The sequence below is a fragment of the Bufo bufo genome, chromosome 8 (genome assembly GCF_905171765.1).
Source record: "Bufo bufo chromosome 8, aBufBuf1.1, whole genome shotgun sequence".
Taxonomy (NCBI): Eukaryota; Metazoa; Chordata; class Amphibia; order Anura; family Bufonidae; genus Bufo; species Bufo bufo.
Genome location: NC_053396.1, coordinates 152,291,217 through 152,302,411, shown reverse-complemented (window position 1 = coordinate 152,302,411; position 11,195 = coordinate 152,291,217).

The window sequence follows — 11,195 nt, the reverse complement described above, 5'->3', positions numbered from 1 at the left end:
TGAGGGGTGTAGTTTCTTAGATGGGGTCATTTTTGGGTGGTTTCTATTATGTAAGACTCGCAAAGTGACTTCAGACCTGTAGTGGTCCCTAAAAATTGGGTTTTTGTAACATCCCCAAAAAATAAAATATCATTCCCAAAATAATTCAAACATGAATTAGACATATGGGGAATGTAAAGTCATGACAATTTTGGGGGGTATTACTATGTATTACAGAAGTAGAGAAACTGAAACTTTGAAATTTGCAAATTTTTCAAAATTTTTGGTAAATTAGGTATTTTTTTTACTTCATTTTACCAGTGTCATGAAGTACAATATGTGACGATAAAACATTCTCAGAATGGCCTGGATAAGTCAAAGTGTTTTAAAGTTATCAGCACTTAAAGTGACACTGGTCAGATTTGCAAAAAATGGCCTGGTCCTTAAGGTGAAATAAGGCTATGTCCCTAAGGGGTTAAATGTACTGACCGTATATCATAAGTTTGTCCACGAGCCAGTGCCGTAGATTCATAGTTGAAAGGAAACTCACCAGTGTATGCACTGGCTGTAACCTGCTATCAGCTGATTACAGCTGATACCAAACACGTGGGGGAGATTTTATTTTTACAATTTTTTTTCATTGAAAAGTGTATTTTTATTTTATTTATTTTTTATTGCATTTTTTTTTATTTAGTAAATTTTTAGTTTTATATTTTTTTAACCACTCATTAGTCCCACAAGGGGACTGTAACAGGCAATATATAGATTGCTTTTATTGCATTGCATTTTAATGTCAGTACTATATTGACATTGACGAGCAGGTTGCAGGCTCAATCTGCTGGAAAACACTCAAGGCTGGTTTGGGGCCTATACCAGGCCCCAGCCAGCCTTTACACACATCAGCACCCCGCAATTGCATTTGCGGGATGCTGATGGGAGATAGAGGGAGTATTTAATTGGTTAAACAGCCCTGATCGGCCTGTTCCGGGCTGTTAGAGCACAGTGGCATAGCATGGGTTGCCAGCACCTGAAGCAAGCCAAGTATTGTGCCCCCCTTCCCTAACCTGTGAGCATGCCTCTTTTTACAAATAATGCAGTAGATGTCATTTGTAGTCCTACATAACACCACAGATAACACAGTGATAACTCTGTGTACAGATAATCTAGTAGATGGGTGTGAGGCCCCAGAATTCAGAACACACACAGTGTGACCTGAAGTCTGGGGCCAGGCTTCGGCAGTGTGGGCCAAATTCTATTTCCACCCCCTCCCACCAAAACAGATATTTGGATAGACATAACATATATTTATGGATGTGGGGGGCACTCTGATATCTCTGGCTATATATATCACAATTAGGGATGAGCGAACCCGAACTGTATAGTTCGGGTTCGTACCGAATTTTGGGGTGTCCGTGAAACGGACCTGAACCCGAACATTTTCGTAAAAGTCCGTGTTCGGTGTTCGGCGCTTTCTTGGCGCTTTTTGAAAGGCTGCAAAGCAGCCAATCAACAAGCGTCATACTACTTGCCCCAAGAGGCCATCACAGCCTTGCTTACTATTGGCATGGCTGTGATTGGCCAGTGCAGCATGTGACCCAGCCTCTATATAAGCTTGGGTCACGTAGCGCTGCACGTCACTCTGCTGATTCAAGCATAGGGAGAGGTTGCTGCTGCGACGTTAGGGCGAGATTAGGCAGATTAACTCCTCCAAAAGACTTCATTCTGTGATCGATCTGCAGCTGTGGATCATTGAAGTGCTAATATCGACTTGCTCACTTTTTTGAGGCTGCCCAGAGCGTTTTTAGATCACTTTTTTCTGGGGTGATCGGCGGCCATTTTGTGGCTTGTGTTGCGCCAGAACAAGCTATCACCAAGTGTATTTAACCATCAATAGTGTGGTTATTTTTTGCTATATCCTACATCACCACCACCTAATACGGAACGTGTTAGCAGGAGGCAACATTTCACTAACATGGTGGAACAGTACCTGTGCACACCCCTCCACGTACTGACTGATGGTTCGGCCCCATTCAACTTCTGGGTCTCCAAATTGTCCACGTGGCCAGAGCTAGCCTTTTATGCCTTGGAGGTGCTGGCCTGCCCGGCGGCCAGCATTTTGTCTGAACGTGTATTCAGCACGGCAGGGGGCGTCATTACAGACAAACGCAGCCGCCTGTCTACAGCCAATGTGGACAAGCTGACGTTCATAAAAATGAACCAGGCATGGATCCCACAGGACCTGTCCATCCCTTGTGCAGATTAGATATTAACTACCTCCCCTTAACAATATATTATTCTACTCCAGGGCACTTCCTCATTCAATACTATTTTTATTTTCATTTTACCATTATATTGCGGGGCAACCCAAAGTTGAATGAACCTCTCCTCTGCCTGGGTGCCGGGGCCTAAATGTGTGACAGTGGCCTGTTCCAGTGGTGGGTGACGTGAAGCCTGATTCTCTGCTATGAAATGCAGACAGATTCTGTGCTGACATAAGGCCAGATTCTCTGTTACGGGACCTCTCTCCTCTGCCTGGGTGCCGGGGCCTAAATGTGTGACAGTGGCCTGTTCCAGTGGGTGGGTGGGTGACGTGAAGCCTGATTCTCTGCTATGACATGAAGACTGATTCTGCGCTGACATAAGGCCAGATTCTCTGTTACGGGACCTCTCTCCTCTGTCTGGGTGCCGGGGCCTAAATATGTCACAGTGGCCTGTTCCAGTGGTGGGTGACGTGAAGCCTGATTCTCTGCTATGACATGAAGACAGATTCTGTGCTGACATAAGGCCAGATTCTCTGTTACGGGACCTCTCTCCTCTGTCTGAGTGCCTGGGCCTAAATATGTGACAGTGGCCTGTTCCAGTGGGTGGGTGACGTGAAGCCTGATTCTCTGCTATGACATGAAGACTGATTCTGCGCTGACATAAGGCCAGATTCTCTGTTACGGGACCTCTCTCCTCTGTCTGGGTGCCGGGGCCTAAATATGTGACAGTGGCCTGTTCCAGTGGTGGGTGACGTGAAGCCTGATTCTCTGCTATGACATGAAGACAGATTCTGTGCTGACATAAGGCCAGATTCTCTGTTACGGGACCTCTCTCCTCTGTCTGGGTGCCGGGGCCTAAATATGTGACAGTGACCTGTTCCAGTGGTGGGTGACGTGAAGCCTGATTCTCTGCTATGACATGAAGACAGATTCTGCGCTGACATAAGGCCAGATTCTCTGTTACGGGACCTCTATCCTCTGTCTGGGTGCCGGGGCCTAAATATGTGACAGTGGCCTTTTCCAGTGGTGGGTGACGTGAAGCCTGATTCTCTGCTATGACATGAAGACAGATTCTGTGCTGACATAAGGCCAGATTCTCTGTTACGGGACCTCTCTCCTCTGCCTGGGTGCCGGGGCCTAAATGTGTGACAGTGGCCTGTTCCAGTGGGTGGGTGGGTGACGTGAAGCCTGATTCTCTGCTATGACATGAAGACTGATTCTGCGCTGACATAAGGCCAGATTCTCTGTTACGGGACCTCTCTCCTCTGTCTGGGTGCCGGGGCCTAAATATGTGACAGTGGCCTGTTCCAGTGGTGGGTGACGTGAAGCCTGATTCTCTGCTATGACATGAAGACAGATTCTGTGCTGACATAAGGCCAGATTCTCTGTTACGGGACCTCTCTCCTCTGTCTGGGTGCCGGGGCCTAAATATGTGACAGTGACCTGTTCCAGTGGTGGGTGACGTGAAGCCTGATTCTCTGCTATGACATGAAGACAGATTCTGCGCTGACATAAGGCCAGATTCTCTGTTACGGGACCTCTCTCCTCTGTCTGGGTGCCGGGGCCTAAATATGTGACAGTGGCCTGTTCCAGAGGTGGGTGACGTGAAGCCTGATTCTCTGCTATGACATGAAGACAGATTCTGTGCTGACGTAAGGCCAGATTCTCTGTTACGGGACCTCTCTCCTCTGCCTGGGTGCCGGGGCCTAAATGTGTGACAGTGGCCTGTTCCAGTGGTGGGTGACGTGAAGCCTGATTCTCTGCTATGAAATGAAGACAGATTCTGTGCTGACATAAGGCCAGATTCTCTGTTACGGGACCTCTCTCCTCTGCCTGGGTGCAGGGGCCTAAATGTGTGACAGTGGCCTGTTCCAGTGGGTGGGTGGGTGACGTGAAGCCTGATTCTCTGCTATGACATGAAGACTGATTCTGCGCTGACATAAGGCCAGATTCTCTGTTACGGGACCTCTCTCCTCTGTCTGGGTGCCGGGGCCTAAATATGTGACAGTGGCCTGTTCCAGTGGTGGGTGACGTGAAGCCTGATTCTCTGCTATGACATGAAGACAGATTCTGTGCTTACATAAGGCCAGATTCTCTGTTACGGGACCTCTCTCCTCTGTCTGGGTGCCGGGGCCTAAATATGTGACAGTGGCCTGTTCCAGTGGTGGGTGACGTGAAGCCTGATTCTCTGCTATGACATGAAGACAGATTCTGTGCTGACATAAGGCCAGATTCTCTGTTACGGGACCTCTCTCCTCTGTCTGGGTTCCGGGGCCTAAATATGTGACAGTGGCCTGTTCCAGTGGTGGGTGACGTGAAGCCTGATTCTCTGCTATGACATGAAGACAGATTCTTTGCTGACATAAGGCCAGATTCTCTGTTACGGGACCTCTCTCCTCTGTCTGGGTGCCTGGGCCTAAATATGTGACAGTGGCCTGTTCCAGTGGGTGGGTGACGTGAAGCCTGATTCTCTGCTATGACATGAAGACTGATTCTGCGCTGACATAAGGCCAGATTCTCTGTTACGGGACCTCTCTCCTCTGTCTGGGTGCCGGGGCCTAAATATGTGACAGTGGCCTGTTCCAGTGGTGGGTGACGTGAAGCCTGATTCTCTGCTATGACATGAAGACAGATTCTGTGCTGACATAAGGCCAGATTCTATGTTACGGGACCTCTCTCCTCTGTCTGGGTGCCAGGGCCTAAATATGTGACAGTGGCCTGTTCCAGTGGTGGGTGACGTGAAGCCTGATTCTCTGCTATGACATGAAGACTGATTCTGCGCTGACATGAAGCCAGATTCTCTGCTATGGCATGTAGAAACTGATTCTCTGCTGACATGAAGCCAGATTCTTTGCTATGGCATGAAGAGACTGATTCTCTGCTGACGTGAAGCCAGATTCTCTGCTATGGGACCTCTGTCCAATTGATATTGGTTCATTTTTATTTTTTTAATTTTTATTTTAATTCATTTCCCTATCCACATTTGTTTGCAGGGGATTTACCTACATGTTGCTGCCTTTTGCAGCCCTCTAGCTCTTTCCTGGGCTGTTTTACAGCCTTTTTAGTGCCCAGAAGTTCGGGTCCCCATTGACTTCAATGGGGTTCGGGACGAAGTTCGGGTCGGGTTCGAATCCCGAACACGAACTTTTCCGGGAAGTTCGGCCGAACTTCTCGAACCCGAACATCCACGTGTTCGCTCAACTCTAATCACAATATGTTTAAGTAGTTCAATATAACGATAAAAATGGATCTTGGTGCGATATAAATTGATTTGCTAGAATGCTGAATAAAAAGTGTCATGCACAAATCATAACAGACAAGCCAACTTCAAATAGGTATGTGCTACCTCTGTATGCCTATTATCTCATGAGTCCATCCCAGTACCCAAATTCATATTTTATATATTATAGGAATGTCAGACGCGAGAGAACATCTTCCTCTGTGTCTGCTGCCACCTCCACATTGCAAGTAGCGGCCTCTCAAGTACAGCCACTTCACATGGAAGACGATGAGGACACATTTCAACCTCAAGACAATTTGGAGGTCACACATGGCAATCTGGAGCCTGAAGAAGAAATTGAGGATGTGCCAGCCAAGACAGAGGACCAAGATATAGAAGAGAGAGACAGCATTCCAGAAGAAGACCATGAGAAAGGACAAGGAAGAAGAGAAGATGGCGAAATGGAGGAAATTGATGACATCCTGTATAGTCAGACACAGAGGTCAGTGTTTTGTGACAGCCTATGTCTTCTCAGTATTGGTAAATGTCTTTAGTCTAGTTGCATTTTCCTTCTAAATTATAAAATCCTACAGACAAAATGGACAGTGGATACAAGAAATAAGATGATGGCTGAAGGGTTGTACCAACGTCATTAATTAGACAACCCAATGCTGAAGTGCTTTGCCTCCTATCTGAAGAACACTTTGAAGGTCAATAATTATAAACAGGAGGCTGATGCAAGGTTCCTTTTTTACATGAACCCAAAGACTATAAACCTGCAGTTCGTAAAGGATGTGGAAAAGGCCAACTCCTTCTTTACCAAGCTGATGAAAAGAAGAAGGAAAAAAGGAGGAAGTTTATTCAGACACTAAAGGATCTAGAGAGAAAAATCCCCTTGTGTCTGACAGTAGGCGCCGACAGTGGTGGTGACTGAAGTATAAGTAGCGCAAGGGTGGCAGCCAAAAAAATGTCCAAGCAGGGCACTCAATGTAGATTTTGAAAAAGCAAAAATAGGGGTGGGGGGGAGGTATAGAAATGGCGCCAAACCGAGCAAAAATGCACTAAAAAAAATACAATTTTATATCATGGTGCTAGAGTGCTAGCATAATATACATATAGGTCAAAAGCTTCTATATATAAAACCTTTCATATAGAAAACAACAAAATAAAATAATATAATAAAATAATAATAATAAGAGTTATTAATAAAATACATTTTTTTATTTTTATTTTTTTATTATTAATGAAATAAAATAGTTGAAATAAATGCGGTCCCTGCTGTGGTGAACACAGAGGGTTAAAGGTGGAGGTTAAAAACCAAGCTTAAAAGAAAGGAATAAAATGGATGAATGAACATCCAGTGAGGCACTTACTTCACTGGGGGGTCGTCAGCAGGATAAGCATAAAACACCTGTGACGATTCCCCCCTGGCCAGGATCGTGTGTAGAGTCTTAGTGAATGATGGCAGCAAGGCAGTGTGCTTCTGATCAAATCACCTTTATTAGCAGATAAGTGGCTCAACGCGTTTCGGGGATCAATGTTTCCCCTTCATCAGGAGCAAGTGGCTATCCATTTTATTCCTTTCTTTTAACCTTAGTTTTTAACCTCCACCTTTAACCCTCTGTGTTCACCACAGCAGGGACCGCATTTATTTCAACTATTTTATTTCATTAATAATAAAAAATAATTTTTTTTTTTTTTTTTTTATTAATAATTCTTATTATTATTTTATTATATTATTTTATTTTCTTGTTTTTTATATGAAAGGTTTTATATATAGAAGCTTTTGACCTATATGTATATTATGCTAGCACTCTAGCACCATGATATAAAAAAAAAAAAAAAAATTGTGCATTTTTGATCGGTTTGGCGCCATTTCTATACCTCCCCCCCACCCCTATTTTTGTTTTTTCAAAATTTACCAAGCTGAGGGATTTGAATCTAGCAAACCAGACCATCCTTAACTACCTGAAACATGTCTGGAGGTTCATGACCTATCAGCTAAGATCCACCCACCTCTTTATGAAACATTCAAATTTGTATAAGTCCTGAGATTTCTTTCACAAGGTGACCAAACACATACAAAAGAGGTTGTCAAAGGGGATTTCTAGAGAGGTTGTCAGCAAACGGTGAGCTATTCTCTCTCTCTCTGTATATATATACAGTACAGACCAAAAGTTTGGACACACCTTCTCATTCAAAGAGTTTTCTTTATTTTCATGACTATAAAGGCATCAAAACTATGAATTAACACATGTGGAATTATATACATACCAAACAAGTGTGAAACAACTGAAATTATGTCATATTCTAGGTTCTTCAAAGTAGCCACCTTTTGCTTTGATTACTGCTTTGCACACTCTTGGCATTCTCTTGATGAGCTTCAAGAGGTAGTCCCCTGAAATGGTCTTCCAACAGTCTTAAAGGAGTTCCCAGAGATGCTTAGCACTTGTTGGCCCTTTTGCCTTCACTCTGCGGTCCAGCTCACCCCAAACCATCTCGATTGGCTTCAGGTCCGGTGACTGTGGAGGTCAGGTTATCTGGCGCAGCACCCCATCACTCTCCTTCATGGTCAAATAGCCCTTACTTTCAAAGTTTTCTCAATTTTTCGACTGACTGACTGACCTGCATTTCTTAAAGTAATGATGGCCACTTGTTTTTCTTTGCTTAGCTGCTTTTTTCTTGCCATGATACAAATTCTAATAGTCTATTCAGTAGGACTATCAGCTGTGTATCCACCTGACTTCTCCTCAACGCCACTGATGGTCCCAACCCTATTTATAAGGCAAGAAATCCCACTTATTAAACCTGACAGGGCACACCTGTGAAGTGAAAACCATTTCAGGGGACTACCTCTTGAAGCTCATCAAGAGAATGCCAAGAGTGTGCAAAGCAGTAATCAAAGCAAAAGGTGGCTACTTTGAAGAACCTAGAATATGACATATTTTCAGATGTTTCACACTTGTTTGTTATGTATAATATTCCATATGTGTTAATTCATAGTTTTGATGCCTTCAGTGTGAATCTACAATTTTCATAGTCATGAAAATAAAGAAAACTCTTTGAATGAGAAGGTGTGTCCAAACTTTTGGTCTGTACTGTATATATTGTGAGACAGTGACAGGTGTCACTCAGGTTAGAGGCAAGGAAGGGGTGGATAGTGTGGTCCACACCCCTTTTCCACCACAGGTGAGAGAAGCTGGAGGTAATCAGCCTGGCATAAGGCACCTCCCAGAGTGTCAGAAAGGGGGTAGTGTGTTACCTGTGGACAGAGGCCTGGAGGCTCTGTCTGTGTGGTCTCAGCTGGGCAAGGCTGAGGGACCACAAGGCTGGGAGATAGCCTGGAGTTGGGGGACGCAGCGACGCCTGGGAGGGTCGCAGGGCTATAGTCAGGCGGACTACTAAGCCCCAATCCCCCACAAGAAATACTGACCTGGAGACAGTGGGTGTACTGTGCTCTGTACAGCCAGGAGGCTGTGGGACATTGGCTGACAAAGCCGCATGAGTTCACAGGGTGTCAACTGTGACTTTAGGTGAGTCAGGATATCATATGTTTAGTTAGAGCCCAGCCGGGCAGGTGTTTATTTTGTACCATTTATGTTTGGATTGCTGAGGAGCCAAATAAAGTGATGTTTGGACCAGAAACTTGGTGTCTGGCGACGATATTTGTGTGAATCACCCCCGGAGAAGAGCTAAACCCCTACAATATATATATATACAGTAATATATGCTTATTTTATATAGTAATATCATATGTATCTTATTTTTAGATACCAGGCATTGACAACCTCTTCGAAGACACCCCAGAAATGTTGCAGGCTTCTAGATGTGGCAAAACCATCATTCTTACAGTGTTTCAAGGATGTCCAAGGTGGAAACACTAATCGAGAAACATATCTAGAAATAATTTAATATTTGGCGGCCCTGCTTGTATTGAAACATCTACAACGACCAGGGGTAGTGCAAAATATGACCGTGAGTCACTTTTTCTTCCTCTTTCTTCATTCTTATTGTTGGTTTGCTTTTCTGTCCATTAAACTTTTCCAACTCTTGGCTCTTAGGTTTCTGAGTGGAAAGAACGATTCTTCCACATATATAATGTAGAAGATCTTGCTATAATTGGTGTTAAGTTACATAATACATCTTCACAAAAAGTGGCTACTTTTGTGCTAAACAAGGAAGAAGAAATGGTAAGCTGTCTCTAAGGTTATAGGTTAACATAATATGGAAATAAGACATTTCAATAATTTCTCATATCTTTTTTTATAATTTGGTTTGTTAGTTTTTTTTCCACAGTGGTTTAAAGTCTAGTTTGGAAAAGTGAGACCAAAGTTGCTACACAAAGCATCGCCAAAGGAAACATTCTTCCTATCGACCTCTGAAAAAGAGATCTATAATGTTTCCAATGACATCTTGCTGTACCACAAGAAGAAACATTCAAAAAAGTCACTTATCATTTTCAAAGTGTAAATATATTGCCATATCTTATGTGTTTACCATCTTCTTTTTAATCCTAGATTGAAACTTCAGGCAATCGGAATAACTTCCTGGATCAACGACCCCTCTCTAGTAGCTATAGCCTGTAAAATTATTATGCTCCAGAAATACATCCAGGCCCCTCTTGAATTCCTTTATTGTACTCACCATCACCACCTCCTCAGGCAGAGAGTTCCATAGTCTCACTGCTCTTACCGTAAAGAATCATCTTCTATGTTTGTGTACAAACCTTCATTCCTCCAGACGCAGAGGATGTTTTCCCTTTGTCACAGTCACAGTCCTGGGGATAAATAGATGATGGGATAGATCTCTGTACTGACCCCTGATATATTTATACATAGTAATTAGATCTCCCTTCAGTCGTATTTTTTCTAAAGTGAATAACCCTAATTTTGATAATCTTTCAGGGTACTGTAGTTGTCCCATTCCAGTTATTACTTTAGTTGCCCTCCTCTGGACCCTCTCCAGCCCTGCTATGTCTGCCTTGTTCACAGGAGCCCAGAACTGTACACAGTACTCCATGTGTGGTCTGACTAGCGATTTGTAAAGTGGTAGGACTATGTTCTTATCACGGGCATCTATGCCCCTTTTAATGCAAACCCATTATCTTATTGGCTTTGGCAGCAGCTGCCTGACATTGTTTTTTGCAGATTAGTTTGCTGTTTATTAAAATTCCTAGATCCTTTTCCATGTCAGTGTTACCGAGTGTTTTACCATTTAGTATGTACTGGTGACTTGCATTATTCCTTCCCATGTGCATAACTTTAAATTTGTCAGTGTTAAACCTCATCTGCCACTTATCTGCCCAAGCCTCCAATCTACCTAGATCACTCTGTAGTAGTATACTGTCCTCCTCAGTGTTAATTACTTTGCACAGTTTAGTGCCATTTGCAAAAATGTATATTTTAATAAATACAGGGTGGGCCATTTATATGGATACACCTTAATAAAATGGGAATGGTTGGTAATATTAACTTCCTGTTTGTGGCACATTAGTATATGTGAGGGGGGAAACTTTTCAAGATGGGTGGTGACCATGGCGGCCATTTTGAAGTCAGCCATTTTGAATCCAACTTTAGTTTTTTCAATAGGAAGAGGGTCATTTAACACATCAAACTTATTGGTAATTTCACAAGAAAAACAATGGTGTGCTTGGTTTTAACGTAACTTTATTCTTTCCTGAGTTATTTACAAGTTTCTGACCACTTACAAAATGTGTTCAATGTGCTGCCCATTGT